At 48.4% G+C, this 16,857-nt stretch overlaps 1 protein-coding gene across 2 annotated transcripts in view; it reads right to left on the reverse strand.

Moving 5' to 3' along the window:
• Positions 1-16,857, reverse strand: part of GNAO1 (G protein subunit alpha o1) — a 146,830-nt gene that overhangs the window by 33,130 nt on the left and 96,843 nt on the right. The window lies entirely within an intron of this gene.

The raw sequence follows: 16,857 nt of genomic DNA on the forward strand, positions 1-16,857 counted from the left end.
CCCAGCCATATCTGCTGTATTATTTTAGAGGAAGGGGGAAAAAAACCCCAGCCCACTCTCAGAGCTCAGCACTCATCCAGCACACACAGAGCAGTGATGCAACACATCTTAAATAATCATCAGTTATGACAGACTTGAAATGTAGTCAAGCAGTGGCATCATGTTCCTTCAGAAATCAATCCCATCTAAGGCTAGGGACCACAGCAAGCACACGCATGTGCAGAGCCCTCCTGTCCTCCTAATGAAAGCCAGAAGGCGTTATGTGCTGCTCCTTGGGTGCTTCCAGGTGGGTTATGCCAGGCAGCAGGAAAAGACCTTAGGAGATAAGGAATTCAGCTAAGAGGGCAAGAGCATCATCTGGCATTTTCTGAGCCCAGCCCAGAGAAGGAAGGTCTTGGGAATTTGCTCCTGGACTTTAGGTAAAGCGTTTTGTGCTTCTGGCTGTGTTCCATGCTCAGCCAGTCCTGCCTCGATGGGAATCACGTGAGCTACACGGCAGGCTCTCCTGTCCTGCTGCTGCTCCCGATGATAAGTCTCATTTCACGTCCAACCAGATGAGATAGGGGCATGGACACTCCCCAGCTTCCCTCCCCCAAATCCAACCAGTGACAAGCCACTTCTGGTGCCTGCTTCTTGCAGGCTGGTAACAGCAGGAGTGATGGTCACCAGGCCCAGAGATTACTGGAGTTATTTTCCTGAATGAACTCTGCTGGGTGCTCTGAGTTTTCATTACTCTCCCCTGGGAAATGAGGATGATGGTCCCTGCTATTAAAGGATGGTGCCAAACCTTGATAAGAGGGATGCTACATTGTGATGCATATTTTTTGCCCGCACTGAAGCAGGACCCTGCTGCTGGCCAGGGTCACAGGCTGTTGTTCAGACCTTCCTTGATGAGTGCAAGTGGGAGATGTGTCCATGGCAAAGGAAAAGGAGTTGTGCAGCAGGCTGTATGGGCTTGTACATCAAGATCAACTTGACAAGTTGATATTAATACTAATGATAGGCAGGAGGAATGAACAAAAGCAGTCTGGAGTTTAGCTGTCCTAGTTAGACTTGCAGTTTTCCAAGGCATGACTGGATCCAGAATAATTTTTAGCATCGCGTGTGGATGAGCAGAATCACTAAATAGCAACTGTATAACAAAGGTACCTCAGGACATAAAGGGTCTCCAGGCGTAAGCTGCTGGCTGGCTTTGCTCACAGGTGGCGGTTTGGTCAGCAATATATCACGGTCTTGTTACTGCTGGAATAAAAGGACACTGTGGTACAGTTTGAGTTTGTGATCAGAGAGCTCTGGCTGAGGGAGAGGTGGGCTTTGGAGGAAAAGCCAATACTAACAACATACTCCGAAATGGTTTCGGAGCCACCATGGGAAAGCAGACATGGGCTCATCTTTCTGCAATGAAATTTGAAAATTGGATGGTAGGTAAGAGGGGATGATAAAGATTTTTTTTTTTACATATTGGAGCCCTAACAAAAGAAAAAAACAATGTGTCTGGATCAGATCAATGACCCACCTACTGTAACTAGTGTCTACAAGCAGATGTTGAGAAGAGTACAAATACAGGGCAAGTACACAACACTCAGACAGTCTTCCCAGCCTCCAATGTTTAATATGGATAACAGAGTTTCAAAGAGAAGGGTGATATCTTTATATTTATTAACCCTCAGTGATTATTCTTCCAGAAATTTGTTTAGATGCTTTTTGAAGCAATGTAAACTTGCAACAGTCACATCTGCAGCAAGGAATTTCCCGGTTCAGCTACCCTGTCTGTGAAAATTGCCTGTTTCTGGTTTTTAAACTGCCATGTCAGAGTTTAACTTTGTTAATTATTGTATGGGAACAGCTGTCCTCTCTCCCCTCCCTATTCCCTACTTGTTTCTCTGTAGACATCTCTGTAGACATCTGCACAACCCCTGCAGAACATCTCTGCTCTGCTCCCAAGGCATTCCTGCACAGAAGCTCTTCGGAGTCTTTCATCACACCAGGAAGGGGTTTTCCTCACCTCCTGGGTCCTATATGAGATGTGTAAAGGAGGGAGCCATACTGCCTTGTTCTATATGTAACTATCTGCTTTACTGTCACTTAATACAATGCTACTTGGAGAAACAGACAGTTTAATGCCAGCCCCCTCGGAGCTGTTGCTTGGACAGATCTGGTGAACACGGTTTGCTAGCAGTGGTGCGATCCCTTTTAGAAGTGTCCTTAGCTGGGCAATACTGCTGTTTATATAAAGCTTCTGTGATTTAAATCATTTTTCAGCACAGAGCTGCTGACCACAGGGAACCCTTGCCTTTGTTTCCGTAAGCGAAAGATTTTTATGGGGGCTGGATGGCTCATTCCAGCAGTGCTACGTAAGTCCAAGCCTGCCGGGATGACGCATGGCTCAGGCTGTGCAAGGTCTTCCCTCCCGGTGGCCCTGCACGCAGGTGTCCTCTGCACGCCAGGGCAGATGCAGGCACTAATCGCACTTCAGCTGAAGCAGAGGAAGGCTCAACAGCTCCAGTCTAGCTCTTGCTTTATTGAGTTACATAAGCCTCTGCTTCTTTCTCATGACCAGCTCTGAAGGATAGTAGCTGAGCTGGAGCAGGCATGAGGCATGGTGGGACTCAGGACCCTGGATGCAAGCAGGATCTATGCCTAAACCTTTACGAAACAGAGTACGTGGGTTTGATGCGTTGTTTTTTTTTTCTCCAGGACTGCTGTTATAAACCTGCTGACAGTGGAGCTGATGGGTTTCTATATTGTAAAAAAAAAAAAGAAAGAAAAGAAAGAAAGAAAAGCAGGGGCTAAAAATAAACCATGGGGAGTTTGGGTAACAAAGGGCTTGTTCTGTGAAGGAGCCCTGATTAGAGAATGCAGCCCCCATGCTGCAGCGGGGTTCCCAGCGTGTCCACGCAAGGTGGCTGGCTCACCTGCATGGCACTCGGTGGCTCAGCCCAAACAAGGGAGAGACACCAACAAATCCAGCCCGCCACAGCCAAGTCCCCCAGCGAGCGTGCTGATAAGGGCTCAAAGGCTCACTCACCCCAGCCCTCCTTACATCCCATGGTGGCTGATTCAATTTTGCCTCAAGGTGATCTTGTCAGCTAATTACTCCAACCCTTGAAAGCAGACAGCTGTGACTGCAGATGAAACCAGTCCTGTGGCCTTTAACCTTTTGATCAGCCACTGACCGGGGAGATTCATCAGTGTGTGCACAAAGGCCCAGGACATCTATTTACACACTGTGGCAGTAGGGGAAGTAGCACTAACATCACCATTTGTAAGCTGGAAGGAAAAAACCAGATATAGCCGCAGTATTTTTGCAGTGCTAGGTGTCTGTCTGCAGCAAGGATAGCACTGGTGAGAGATTTAGATCTAATGCTATGAAGGAAAGCATTAGTTAATGAGATCTGCACTCTTGTATCAAGTAGATAGAGGATGCCCATAGTTGGATGATGGTGCAATTACGAAGAGTGGGCTGGGTCTGTCGGGAGCTGACTTCAATTAGAGGCCTCATTTATACACTCACTGTGCTGAGGAAGATGGGTTGCTGGTGATGGAGTGGGAATCATGTTTCTGGATCTTCTGATCTGTCCATTTTCCTGACCTATTAGCAACCTATAGGGATTTCTGCTTTGAAATTCCATTTAAGGATCCCTGCCAGAAACCGTGGGTACCAAAACCAGCCAATGCTCTGCCGTGGACAGATATGACCCACAGCTAGCAAAAGCAAAACCTGGAAATTTTACCCTTGGCTGCAGGCTAAAAACATCTTAGTTATCCCAGACATAGGTGGATCTCTTGGGTGTGTAAAATCTCTGCTATGCAAATGGACTTTCTGGTCCCTCTCAGAGGCTGTCAGGCTGAGGCTCCTCCGAGAACAGCGTTGCTTGTGGTATTGTAGCATTTTGGTTTCAGTCCAGGCTGGATCCAGAAGCAGACACATAGGTAAAATTCATGGGGTGTCTCATCCCTTTAGAAAATGTTAGCCAAATCATTGTTAGAAGGAGATTTGTTTGCTGTGTGCCCAAATAGCTTGATGGTTTCCACCAGGAAAGGTTGTCACCTGGGCCAGGCTGGTCTGGCGAGACATCCTGCTGACCATCCACTTTTCCTTTCTCCCTCTCTTATGGGTATGTGCAACCTCAGAGAGGTCTGTAATCGTAGCCACCTATCTCCAGACAGGCACCCCTGGAGGTCAGGCTCCTGCAGCCCACCTAATAGAGCTTTGGGTTGCTCCCAGGTCTCTGCAGGAGGGGGCCGATCCCTGTGTTCAGCCAAAGATGCATCAGGGATTTGTGTGTGATAAAATCAGCTTGAGATACTCCAACCTGGACAGCCTGGGCACAGAGCTGGTGTGGCTTTGTGGGAGATAAGCTGAGGACACCAACTCCAAGGCATGTTCCTCTATGAGATCTGGGGATAGCTACTGTCTCTGCACTTGAGGTTGTGCAGAGACTTTCCCATGTGCCCTGGGGACAGATCCCTGCCAGAAGCAGCCTGTGCTATCTGCCCATGGACCTGCCAGTGACCATGTCTCCTGGGAGCGAGCCATGGGCTGCAGTAAGCCAGGTGGGGGGACCAGGAGTCCCTGCCTGCTTGGTGGGAGAAGTTTGAACCCACCCAGGAGCCCTTCACTTCCAGTGGGAGGATGGAGCTCTTCCAGGCAGTGCAGACTTTATTGCCAATAAATGCTTTTGCTGAGCTTCCTGTTGGCCGCAGAAGGGGAGGAGAGCATCTCGAGCAGATGGCTGGTTAGCACAAGCACTGCCCTTGCCCAGCCCAAGTTTCTGTGCTCTCTGCCGCTGGAGCACCTCAACTCTTGCTAAGCGTGATTGATGTGTCTTCCTGCCTCCCACTGGAGCAGGGAAATGTTATTAATCACACTTGCTTTAGGAGGAATATAAGAATTAAGGAGATAGATGACTCGCCAGAGGACATGACAGGAAGTCCGTGGTGGTACTTGGAACTCACTTTGGGGTCCCTAAATTGCAGTCAGGAGCTTTAACCACAAGACCTTTCCGTACTGAGTTTTATAACCCTTACGCATGCTTTTAAGAGGGATTTTGCTCATGTAGGGCACACACTATAAGGCTGGTAGAAATTTGCTGGCCTATTATAAGAAAGAAATATATTCCCTCCATAAAGAGCAGCCTATAAAATGGTGTTGCAATTGATGATTAAATTGGAAGTTAACCCAAGAATTTGTATAGAGGTAAATAAATGCTTGATTTTTTTTGGGGGGGGGTGGTGGTGGTGAACAAAGAAGGCTGAAAATGGATGTTGAAATGTACTTTTGTGCTCCATCCAATATAAATTCCTGCATTCCTATATGGATTTTGATGAGTTCTGCAGATCAACGACACTGCATTTAAACACAAGCTAAGCAGTAATTACAGATGCATGCAAGATTTATTCATCTGGTGGCACTGCACCAGCTGATGGAAGGATCAGCCATATTCAATCAATGTTTGAAGCCTCTCAAAATAAAGAGCTTTTTGGCTCCCACTACAAAATGAAAATAAAACTAACCCCCTGAATCCCTGGAGTGCCCTTTTATGTCTGTAAAGGGAAGGCTGCAGGATGGCTCTAGGTCATATCTGCACCATTGCTCACACTAAGCCTTGCCTTTGCACACCCATATATGTTGTTCACTTTGGGTCTTCTTCACACACTTGCTGCATGACCCACTTGTCCCCAGGGCTGAGGACTGGACTGATGAGATTCAAGGCATAAGCGAGAAAAAAGGAGGGAGGATGAGCAGTGTGGAGTAAGGATCCAGGGATCAGGCAGCCAGTGTTTCCTGGGATCATCTCCTGCATGCCAGAGGGTGTCCAGGCACGGCATAGATGGGCTGGGAGCCAGCGTGACATGCCACACTGCGGTGCAAAGGGAGCAGCTGGGGGACTGCAGTCAAAACTACAGAGGTGCGTAATGAGGCTCTGTCGTTATGGGAACTTGTGGCAGGGGATGCAAGGTAGCATGTTTCAAGGCAGATACTGGATTTTGTCCCATTTTTGTTCAGGTTTTCCCTGTTGATGTGGACTATATGTCTATATAGCAGCTCTTCCCTCCTGTGGACCAAAGCTGTTTGCTCCCCACTGTTACCGTGAGATGCCCTGACAAGCATCCCGCTCTGCGATGCTCTTTGCTGGGACTTCGGACAGGGTGCCAGTCCTAATCCTACACCCAGATTTCTCATCAAGCCGGTGGAAAGCAACAACACATCAAGTGGAATCAGCAGGGTCAAAGTAAAACCTACTCCCATGGTACTTCTGTTCTGGGGCAAGGGAAGATAAACAGTGGGATGAATGGACCAAACCAGGCAGACCAGGGGTTTGGGCAGCTCTTCCAGACATGGGTGCCTGCACAGAAGTCAGAGAAACCCTTGGTAAGATAAACAGGTCGCGTGGGTGACCTCTGTGCATTTAACACATTTTCTATTTACTACCAACTATTTTAAGCAGATGCTCTTAAGTCTCCCATAGTGATTGCAGATGTCTGAATGACCACAGCTGCAAAGCCTCGCTGCTCTGCCTGTGTGCTCCCCTTCAAAGGAAGCTCCACTGGTGCTGGGAAGAACAACAAGAGGGAAACTTATTCAGCCCTGCCCAGAGAGCAGCTGTACGTGGGAAGAGGTTGTCCATAGGTATGCCTGGGGTGTCCTGTGCTGAAAGCTCCCCTCTGTCACCTTAAGGACAGGCACTGCCACCACTGTGTGCAGGTGGGACCTGGCTGAGATGCAGCTCTTTGTTGTAGGTGGGAAAGAGGCACTTAGGTCCTTAAGGGTGGTCCCCTGCGCAGGATACAGGTAGTTGAGCTCCGGGGTAGAAATTTGTAGTCTTTTTTCCTGAGTTTACTTGTAACGTCTATATTTGTGTCATTTCTTTGTTTACATATTTTTGTTCAATGAGGTACTCCTCTGGGGTTCTCTTAATGCAAAGTTGCTGCTTCCAATGTTAGTTTAATTTCAGCAAAGATTTTTGCCTAAACTCAGTTAACAATTCCCAGCTCTCAGCAGCTGCTAGCTAGTGTCAGCCACCTCATTTTCCTTCTTTCTCCTATTCCTGCCCATTGCAGAGTTGGCCTTACTGTTCAGCACACTCCTTGGTGCAGTATTTCTCATGCTGGGGATTGCAAGACTGAGGCTGTTTAACTGAAAATGTTTAAACTGACATTAATGCTGCTCGGTAGGATGTACTGGCTGGTATTTTCCTGAACAAGGATTTGGAAATGGTTCTTATGCTATCGTCAAACCTTACGTACCAAGAGCAATACTGAGGGACTGGGACATGCTGATTTATGCCATTAAAAGTGCTGTCAGAGCCTCAGAGCTACAGTGACTGCTCATGGGGTCTTTCATGGCTTAGGCTTACAATTCTGAAGCACTGAATTTCTTTTCAGTCCTGGTGCAAGCAGCAAATCTGCTGCTCAATGCACCCCAGCAGGGAAGGGGTTATAGTGAGGCAAAGAGCATCACAAATCCCCAGCAAGGCTTGGACTAACTGCCAAAACCCGAGCTGACACTTCTTTGGCATGGCTCCATGGTGCAGTTTGTGCCTGGTTTCTTTCTTCCCTCCCAGCATCATGGAGAAGGTGCTGCCTAAAATCCAGGCTCAGCACCATTCCTCCTCTTTTTTTCCTAACAAATTCAGCCCCAGAAGAGACACCCAGGGACCTCGGAGGAGGTGCCTCCTCCAGGTACTCAAGCACTTAAATGCTGTAGATGTACAGGAGATGGGGAAGGTGTAAGCATGAGGATTTTGGCACAAGGACGGGTGTTTGCTCTGCCGTACTCCAGCTTCCTTCTGCTCTGAACTGCGCTGCTGCCACCAAACAAAGCAGTCCTGCCTGGAGCCTGCGCCTGCAGCGCAGAGTGAGTGCATGCCCATCCACAACAGCCCATGCAGAATTACCCCAAGAGCCTGAGCGTGGGCTGCCAGTGGGGTCAGAGGCATGTGGGAAATTAGAGGGTTTTCTGATGGGGGCTGGCAAAATAGGAGGAGTTGTGGGTTTGGATCTGTGTGTTACAACAGTGGTCTGAAGGCAAGGAACAGATCTGGAGACGGTGAAATAATAATTTATAGACAGTCTCAGTGTTGTTTTTACTCTAGTAGATAGTCAGTGTAAAAGGTATGGATGAATGAACTGATACGGACCTAGCATTAGCTCTGTGTGCTGCAGGGAAAAAAAAAGAAAAAGAAAAAAAGCTAATAGTATGAAAAGGTCAAAAGTCTGCCTAATGTGTATCCAGCTCACTGTGCTGGCTGGGCTCATGCCTGGCTTGTACGGGAGAGCGGCACGTGAGGCAGTAACGCGGCAGCATCACGTTGAGCTACCTTCAGTTCCCCTGCCCAAATCAATGATCGTCTTATCAGCACGTACATTGGGAAAAAACAGGTGTGAACCCCTTGTAAGGTCTCCAAGAGAGGGAGGAGGCAGGAAGGCCATCCCTAGCACTGACCCAGCCCTGGAGTGGGCCACAGCCAGGTGACAGGTGTCCCCCCTGGCCCAAGTCCTGCTGTCTTTGTGGAGCCAGAGGCATTGGGCTGGGGAGCAGTCGTGCCTGCTGCCCTCTGCAGGGCTGCTAATGACACCCCATGGGAAAGCACATCCCTTCCCACCTGCCTGGCCACGCTACCTGTGGTCAAGCATCCCTGGTGCCAGGTCTCCTCCAAGATGCCCCACGTACGCACAGCACCAGACATGCCCAAACACATGCCCATGTTCCCGAGCCCCACATTTTCCCCTTACCACCTAAAAAGCAGTAGGAAATCAATGGCTGGGGGTTGAATAATGGTTCAGCACTCAGCCTGGATAAACAAGAAACAAAGTGGTGTTTGCTACAGAGCTAATTAGAGCTATTATATCAATTAGTCTGTGAAATGATCAGTGCCTGGGCTCCACCAGGCAAATCCTGATTTCAAATCCTGATTTCGGCAGGACTGTCTTGACTGAGCACTGGGACTCTGCTCCGGAGGGCTCACCCGGACACCCCCCGCCATGCCAACCCAACGGGCTCCTGCCTTGCTCTGCTGCTGCCTTTGCCGCCCTCACCACTGCGGATGTCGGCGCCCCATATAGGAGTGTGTTTATTGTCCCCATCGGGGAACTGAGACATTGAGCTTCACCCTGGTGAATGGTGGGCACCACAGGCTCTCGGGGGGCCCTGGGGAGCTCTGCCTTCCTACTGAGGGCCATGCAACCAACCCTTCATGGGCACAGCTCCAGGTGCTTCATCCCCATCACTGCTGAGCCCTGTGATTTTATGGCAAGTGTCACAACGTTTGCTACATTTCTTTGGTTTTTTCCTTCATTTTTATTCTCTTAAAGCCTCAGCCCCTCAAAGCTGGATATTAGATGGTCTATTTGCTTAAGGAAATAAAAAAGGACTTTCCAGCTCTCTTGTTCACGGACAAAAAGCTTTAAAGTATAAGCCAGAGGGCTTAGGGAGCAGCAGATAAAAGCAATTTTCCAATGGTTGTCTTAATATATGTTGAAAAACGGAGTCTTTTTAGCTAAGCTCATGATTGGTTTTGGATTTAACTCCTAACCTTAAACACCTGAGCACGGGGATGCTGCACTGCTCCCCCTCTTCTAGTGGGATGCGTGTGTGCATGGGCTGGACCCAGAACGAAGGCAGGGGTAATGGTAGTGGCTGCACACCTCTAGCAGTCACTCAAGTGCTTTTTGGGCTCTCTTCTGCCGTGGGGCCTGATGAATCATGTCGCCCCGGCACAGTGCATCCCCTGAGCAGGGAAAGGATGGGGGGACAGGGTGACCAACGGAGGAGTCTCACCTCCTGTGGTCAGGGGAGGGGACTGTCGTGCTGAGAAATCCAGGGCAGGGAAAGGCTGGTGGCTGTGAAAATGTGAAGGAGGGGAAAAGGGAGGTAACTGCATCCTGAGTGCACGGAGCTGCCCTGCCCTGCCCAGCAGGGCTTGTCCTGGGCTGGAGTGGCTCCTCCCGAGCTGTTCATCCTACGGCCAGTGGCAGGCAGCTCTGCCCAAGAGCTCCTGATGCATTGCTGTGTGCTCCCCTGACTGCAGCAAAATCCCTTTGCAACTTTTCCTTCCAAACTGGGATGATTTCTGGGATAGGACCTGTGGGGAGGGGGGCAGCATTTCCCTGTCACACCATCGCCACTGGTGCCTGCAGACCCTTGTGGAAGATGGCTTGGTCCATCCTGGAGCCTGGCCACAAAGAAATTCCCACATTCCTGCCATTCTTTGCCATTTAAGGATTTCAGACGGACAGCAAATACATAGGGAAACCATGCATCGCTGCTGTGCTTGCCTCCCAGTGTTGCAGATCGTGCCAGACCTGACGCCAGTCATGTGGAGAAGAACAACAGCACAGTGGTCTCCTGACAGCTTTGCCTGCAGACACACTGCAGAACCACAAGGCTCAGAGCAGCCGGCCAGCCCCCACCTGGCCACATGTGCTGTGGGGGGACAGGGCTCACAGCCCCTGGTGACTGATGAGCTGGATGCCAACTAGCTGGCATTAAGCAGGAATTACCCACGCAGAGGGACATCTGCCTTGCTAAAGCTACCCGATTCCCTAAGGAGCTTCAAACAGCAACAGGATGCCCCAAAAGCCTTGCTGTTAGGAGACACTCCATCTCCTGCCCTTAATCCTTACGAATGATGCTGTTTGTCTTGCAGGGCAGGCTGTGGCGGTGGAGCTGGGGGTGCACAGTACATCAAACTGCAAGGTGCAGAACCTGGACTCCCCAGGTGTGGAGCTGCATCCTGGCACTGCCATTTCCCGGTGTGGGAAGGAGGTTGGGGTGAAAGGTGGGAGACAGCAGTGGTGGGCGAGCTGCAGGGCATGAGCACTGCCTGCTGAAAGGCAGAGCTGGTGGGTGAGGGGGGCTGCGGAGAGCAGTAGGGGTAGCAGTGAAAAACCAAACTGAACGGAACAAAAAAAAACCCAAAACCCAACCCCAACCCTTGGTGGCAGCCTGCCAGCTCCAGCTGGTTTCATAAGGACATTTCAGCCTAAAAATACACAAATACTCAGCCAAAAGAAGTCAAATATTCCTGCACTGAATCTGTCACCCACAGCCGTTTGCAAGGCAGGAAGAAATTCCTGTTGGGTCTGTCAGTCAGCAATAAGAGCAGGTTATCCAGGGTTCAAGACTATGGTTCAGCAGGTTTCCTTGAGGGTGAATGCACTGTGCTATGTTTATCGATGGTGCTGGCTGCTCCTCCTCCTCTAACTCAAATGTCAAAAGAGAAGAGATTGTTCCCAAATTCTGGCAGTGTCCCCTCCTCCAGGCAGCGTGAACTACTGCCTGGCTCCCACCCTTTCAGGTAGGAGCTTTGCGAAAAGTGGGACAGCCCGTATTGGTATCGTGGGTCATTAAATAGCAATTTATTTAGTCAGGATGTCAAGATTTTACTAATCCCCAGGCCAAAGACAATATTGTTACAATGTGACATAGCAACGAAAAATGACAGGGAGGTAGCAGGAATGAACTATCATGTAACTTCTCTGCTCCTCCCTGCAGTGCAGTATGTGTTATCTCCAGGGCCTCTTCAGACAGATTTCAGAGAGATTATTTTGAGGTAAAAGAGGATTAGGAGGGGAGAAGTGACATGACCATACCACCAGTTTTTGCCTGCAAGATCCATACCTAAAGAGGTGCTGAGTTTTTAGTGGAGCTGGCTGCAGAATTCGCTGTTTCAGATGGAAAGGCAGCGAGCAAAGCACTGGAGCTCTGGTTCAGCTGGTGAATGCCTTACTGGATGTTCCCACATCGCTGGGTGCTGCCACAAGCTCCACTTTAAAGCCCAGCTCTGTAGCTTCTCCTCTTCATGGAAGAAGTTAAGTGAGGTGGTGATGGCATCTCAGATACTTTCACACAGACCGAGAGGGGATATAGTTCTTCAGAAACCAGGTGTTCACAAGGGACAGGATCTCCTGCTTTTCTTTCATCTTCATTTTCTTTAGAGTATTCATGAGCTCCATCCAGGAAATGCCTGTTGAGTCAGATCCCCCTTTCCCTGATGACTTGCATGTGTGGCTTGTAAAGGGTAAAGGGAAGAGCCCAGCTCTGGGACTAAGCTTCTGAGTGGCTTCTCCTCTACGGAGAGGCTGTGCCCCAGGAGACAGTGGGTCTGGTAGAGATCTCTGCGCCAGTGTCTGAGAGGGGCCGAGTGGGGTGGACATTATAACAAGGGGCAATGCCTTATGATGGAACACTGTTATGCAGATTCCTGCAGACCTCTGCTCCCCCTGCTCCCAAGTGAGTTTTCTGGTGAGGAAGCTTGGTCCTCATGCTGTCCCGGCAGTGTCTGGTGGATGGGAAGGTTAACATTGCTTAACACCCACCCTCAAGATACCGTGACGGGATGTCCACCCTGCTTTGGGCCAACAGAGGCAGCCCCTGGAGAGATTGCACCCAGTTTTGGTGAAGGTGGGTCTCCAGGTGGATGAAGACTGAGGGTGAGTTTCTGGAAAACATCCAGCTGATTTCAAAGATGGCTTTACTGTTGTGCCCTTCCTCCAGCTCACACTGAGGCCTAGGTGTAGCCATATAAAGACAGTGATTCCTTAATTTATGAGGAAAATAAGGAAGCCTGAGACCTCTGCCAAGCCCAAGCCCTGCTAGACTCTAACAGGCTGATGATCAGCCTGCCCCCATCTCTCCCACCTTGCACTTACTAATCCAAACCTGGCACCAGCAGACATCGCAGAGCTGCTCCTCTGTGGAAATCTATTAGCATCTCATCTGTGGGAACTGAGCAAGGCTGCTGATTCCAGTCAACCAGATCTGGCCTCTATGAGTTGTTTTGTTTTGCTTATTGTAGGGGGAACTTAATTACTCAAAGCTGGTGGATATATTTACTTACGGGGGTAAATTAAACCATAAATCCAGACAAATGTATCTACAACTCCGCTTGTGATATATTTTCGCTTTCTGCTTTATCGGTGCTTGGGCTCCAAGACACAAAGGTAGGTTGTTCAATAAACAACACAACACAAGTCATCCCAATTAATTGGATTGTTCCATTTATGCTGTCACTCCCTCCAATTAAATGCAAGGGAACGCAAGTGACAAGCACGAGTAAGATGGGCACGTAGAAAACCATATTCTAATGCAAAAGCTGTGAGGAGAAAATGGAATCTATGCACCTGATGGGAATATTAATGCAAAACCTTGACCTGTACTTTTTCTTTCTTCAGTGTGAAAGAGCCAGCAACAACTGCAGCTCATTAAAACAGACGATGTCCTGACAGTCGTACATAATGCCCACGTCCCACAAATCCCATGGTCTAAATGTTTGTCTTGCTGGTGAAGTATGTGTTGGCATATTGGATGCAATAAGTATCAGTGGTGAAGGTGATACCATCATGCAAAGGCAATTCTTTTGTAAGGAAAAGCAATCAGAAAACAGTCCCACATGAGACAGGGTGAGAAGGAAGGCACTGCGGTATTTTATTCTGAGTTTGGTGCAGCTTTTCTCTAAGGCACTGCCAGAGGAGTTCTTGAAGATGGAGTGACCAAAAAGTGTGGTCCAGTTTGGGCTTGGAATTTGGCACAGACTTGAGATGTCAGGGCTGCAGTTAGCTATGGTAGAGCTGCAGACGCAATTGCATCTCTCTTTCTCCATGAGCAGTGAGGTCTGTACCCCTCTCTGGAGGCCTCTCTCCCTCCCTTCACTCCCTACAGAGAGAGCCAAAGGCAACAAGCTTCCTAGCCTTGACACCTCTGATATGTGTGAAGATGGATGGGTTGAATGCAGGCCTAAAATATTTTACATTTTCACGGTAGTTTCACAGCCCTGGCACTATCAAATGATCTTTCAAGGTACTTGGAAGCAGGAGGAGAATAACTTGAGATGGATTCTGGCTTTTTTGTGTCTGTGTACTTGCAAACTGTCTCTGCCTACACATCTTGTGGGGCCTGTGCCTGTTTAGATATGCACACGGAAAACGGGTGCTCGTGTGGATGCTCTGTCTGCTCCATTCCCCCCCCAAGTTTGGAGGCTGTTCAAAGCAGGTCCCCATCCCTGGGTGGTTAAGATCAAACTTGCCCTATGCACTGTACTCCACTGACCAGGCGAGTTAGGAAATCGAGGCTAGGAAACACAAGACAATTTTTAAATCTGAACAAAAGTAGATTAAGGAAACCAGCTGGAAAACTCTATTTTGCTCATTTTGAAAGCAAAATGTGGGTCACGGATGTGCTTCCACAGACAGAGACTGGCTAGAAAAGAAAAAGACATCATCAGTGCCAAGACTTTTTGATGATCAGAGGTAGATTTAGCTCTTAGGCATGGAGATAAGAAAGGAAGAGGAGACGAAGTAGGAATAAAAACATAATCAAGAGATTAGGAATGTGGAACTCAACCCACCCGTAAATTTGCCTTAGGGAATGATGAAAAAATGCAGTAACGAAAAAGATGAAAGCAACTGCTACATCTTATTCTCTTCCCTTTGCTGTCCTTATGGTTTTATTTTTTGCTGCCCAAGACACAGGAGGCCTATTACAGAACCTCCCCTCTTCCTCGGTCATGTTTTTTCTTTGCAAAAGTGCTGTTTTCTACTGTTCCTTCACAGTAGCTATGAAATCCTTGCTAAGGACAGGCTGACTTTAGAGCCAAAAAGAAGCAAAGTTTTGCAGGGGAGGCCACACCATTAGGCAGGCATGCATGGCAGAGTACAAAGCAATATGCTCCTACCCATCTTTGATAGGAGAGAAGAGCTATTACTCCTTGTTTAGGCTAATACAAAATATTAAATCTATTTTCAGTGAAATTAATGATACACTAATAAAAGCCATGCTGCTAGCTCTTGCAGGCTGTTGATTAGCCTGTGACTTGGTCTCCCAGGGGCTGTAACAGAAGGCCTGTTTTTTGAACCATTTAAAAAAAAAAATCAAAGTAAAGCACTGGAAGAGCAATGTAGGGCAATGGCAGCACTGACTCAGAGAAGCCCAAGTTGTGGTTCCTTAGAAATAGCCAGGCAGAGGAGGGGGGTTTCTAGAAAGCATTCAGGGCATTCAGCGGGTGGTTTCTCAGGCAAAGGGAAGTGCCTGGGCCACTCCCAAAGGTCCCACCTGTGCTGGCCATGACAGGACGTGGTCGCTTGGTGCCTTCAGGCTTTGCGACATGTGCTGAGCTGCTGTGGAGCGTGATCTCTGACTGCTGCAGCAAACTCCCCTCCTGCCAGCAAAGCACTAGTCCCTGTGGCTTAACACCAAGAGAAGCCTGAAATAAGAGCAGTGCTAGTCCAGTTCACTGCCTGTCACTGTTTTTCAAACTTTGGGGAACTTCAGATTCAGTTCTTGCCTGGAATTTATTTTTCTCAGCCATAATGAAAACACATTTTGTAATTGCTAGTGCTTTAAATCCAGTATCAGCGTCAATAAAGACAAGCCCTTTCCCAGGGGGGGGAAAAAGTAGAAAAATGTCTCAAATCTTTCACTCATGCAGAAGAAAACAACCCCAAAGCACTGAAGGATTAAATGAAAAATATGCCTCTTTTCACTGGGTGTCCACTGGGCGTAAGTGCCAACTGAGCTCTCACTTGCATCACCATCTGGTGTGATGGCACCAGGGCCTAGAGGTGCAGCAGGCTAGGTTACAGTGCCCTACCCTGCGACAGCATCTCTGCTCCTGGTGACAGAACCACCAGAGGTTCCTAAACGGCAGCAGGTCTGTAAATGTGAAGGACTTTTTTATCTTCAGCTTCACCATCTGACCTAGCCCAGAGAAAACAAGTGTCCTGCCACAGCACGATACACAGTATGGTGAAGGAAAGAGGCAGCACAGCCCTCCCCTGGCATGGAGGATCATACATCCCCCCCTCCAGATGCAAGAGAGTTGTTGAAGACATCGACATTCATTTTGCTGGGCTGCAACCACACGTTGATATTGCTGTGAATACCACAGCACAGAGCCTCTTCAGTTGATGTCCAGAAACTGCTTGTGATTTCAGAGCTCTTGCTGATGAATTGCCCAGCAGCTGGTCACATTGGGAGGGCTATGCTTATTATATTCAACTGCTATCTTGCACAGAAGGAAAATGAAAATACTTTCCTCAAGGTAATTGGCTCTAAAACAATTGAAGAATTTTCCACAAGGTTGTAATGCAATTAGGACTGGCATTTTATATAATTTATATCTCTAAAGGTACTTTTATGCCATCAAACTCTTCTTTTGTAGAAAAAAATGCTGGCAAGAGAAGGCAGATTTTGCTGTTACAGGCAATGAAATATAGATTAAACATGGATGTCCACCATTAAAAGGCAGCATAATGTCAGGATCATCACTGAGATGTAGTTGTTCATGGTGAGAAATGGTTGGGTAGGATGCTGTGACACCAACCACACATCTGCAGGTTTCCCATTTGGTTTTTGGTCAATGCCAAGGGATGTGTCATCATTCGCCTTCTGCTGCAGCACTCCAAGAGCAGAAATAATCCTGCATTCCCTAACTGCCCTTCCAGCTTGGATGGGAGGAGCTGGTGCAGACTGGGGATGATCAGGCCTACCACACAGAACAAAACCAGCAGCCACGCTGGTGCTTGGGGTCATGTTTTGATAGATATCCAGGAAAACCCTAATCAGAGATGCCAGATAATCCAAACATGCAATAACAACTCCAGAAGTGCATGAGTCAGCTGGTGAACTTGTTGACCCAGGATACTGTGAAAGCCAAAAGCATAGATGTAGCATTCCCCTATAACCATTTGGGGAAGCCTCTATTTCCCCTACTACCAAAAGATCCAAGGGTATAACCAGGGAAGTGATCACTCCGTGCTTGCTTGTTTCTTATGCTTGTACTTAACCACGTTTTACTTGCTACTGCGCAGGACACAGAACAGGGCCAGGGAACTTTTTGCCTGACTGCAACAGCT

The sequence above is a fragment of the Phalacrocorax carbo genome, chromosome 8, assembly GCF_963921805.1.
Source record: "Phalacrocorax carbo chromosome 8, bPhaCar2.1, whole genome shotgun sequence".
In the NCBI taxonomy this organism is placed as follows: Eukaryota; Metazoa; Chordata; class Aves; order Suliformes; family Phalacrocoracidae; genus Phalacrocorax; species Phalacrocorax carbo.